The following is a 1,812-nucleotide window of genomic DNA, read 5'->3' on the forward strand; positions in this document are numbered from 1 at the left end:
ATTAAAAAGATTATTAACTGAGAAAAGTAAGATTATAAGCTCTGATTCAAGATTCAGTGATAAGAGTATTCTGATAAGATGAATAAGTTCACTTGAAAATTATCTGAGTAGATAAGATATCTGCAGAAGCTGAGATATAACTTTTATACTATAAATTCTCATAAGTCAGAATAATACAGTCTTCACTAAGAATCTGATTGTGATAAAGATATTAATACTGTCATTTATAAACTCTAGTCTATAAAGATAATAAGTTTCTACTGAGATAAACAGTCTACAGTGTATACAAAGAGAAGGAGAAATTATATTATTATTAAAGCTAAAAACACAGAAAAATAAAAACTGAGCTGTGAACACAATTTAGAGCCTAATAAAGAAAAAATAAAGAAAAAACAAAGAAAATTCATATTTATATTCTTATTATTTATGATATTTAATCTCTCTGTAACTACTAATTCTTCTCTTCAAAGAAGCAGACAGTATCATGTCTGTGATACAGATAATTATTGCATTTAACACAAAGACTGTTGGAAATGCACAGACTTTAAGAGAGCTGAATATCAGAGTATATACAGTTACAGCAGAGTCTTGAGAACTGATTATTTATATATATTATCAGATATCTCTTACAAAGCTGTGTCTGCTTTCTCAGTTATACTGAAGTATTCAGTCTGAAAATTATTGAGATGTGAAGAGAGAGCTTATCTACTTAGATTAACTTCTGTTATGAATTTATAACATTTGCATTGTCTTGATTATCTGAATTTTATAGGTATCTGAGAACTCATCTTCTGTTAATATTAGAATTGCAGAAATGCATCATGATGTAAGAACTGTTAATAGAGAATCTAGACATATTTGCATATATCTAATCAGATGTTATGTGAGAAAAGAGAGAGTGATTATAGATCTGTGAGACTGTACAAAGCACTGACAGTACTGAGAGCTTTGCAGAAACTATTAGCTAGAGTCAGTAAGAAATTACTTATAGAGAGACTTACAGTAAAGAGTAGAACTACACTGCTAAGAGTCAGAGACTGATCTGAGAGAGATACAGAGTTGATCACTGATCTGAAGATTGAGTGCAGTGACAGAGCTGAAAGAGATGAAGATACTATTATAAGTAATGACACTCTCACTTCATCAGCTGATAGAAAGTAATCAGAGAAGTTACAGAAACACTTATAAGAAACTCAGCAGTGATCAGATATATTTTATAAAGATATTAAAATTGAAAAAATTTTTTATTCTTGAGAAGTTCTTGAATTAATATACAGATATTATCAAAAAACTCTCTCTCTGTTATCTGAGTGAAAACACTTTGTGAATGAATGAGAATACTCACAGTTATGAGAATAAGAGCTGTTATAAAAAAAGAGAAAAGAAGATGAGATTCTACAGATAGATCTGAGATATTTATACTACTTAAGAGAGATTTATTTACACTATAAGTGATTCTATATAACAGTCAGATCACTCTAGTAAATAAAGAATGATTATAAATTATAAGTCTGAATCTTTTTATATAACTATAAAGAGTGATTTCAGACTGTGAATATCTTGATTCTACAATTCTACAGAGATAATGAAAGAATGAAAAACTTGTTACAACTCTACAGTGTCAAAGAATGATGATTTGTAAGAATGAGTGAAAGATTAACTTATAAATGCTTCTTTTTAATAAGAGTGATCTCATAGAAAGTGATTCATCTGTGAGATAAATCTGTATAACAGTTATACAAGAATCTCATGAAAGAATAATTGAAGATCAACTGAAACTCTCTGAAATGAAAGATGTAAGATGAATCTGTA

The sequence above is a fragment of the Blastomyces gilchristii genome (assembly GCF_000003855.2).
Source record: "Blastomyces gilchristii SLH14081 genomic scaffold supercont1.16, whole genome shotgun sequence".
NCBI lineage: Eukaryota > Fungi > Ascomycota > Eurotiomycetes > Onygenales > Ajellomycetaceae > Blastomyces > Blastomyces gilchristii.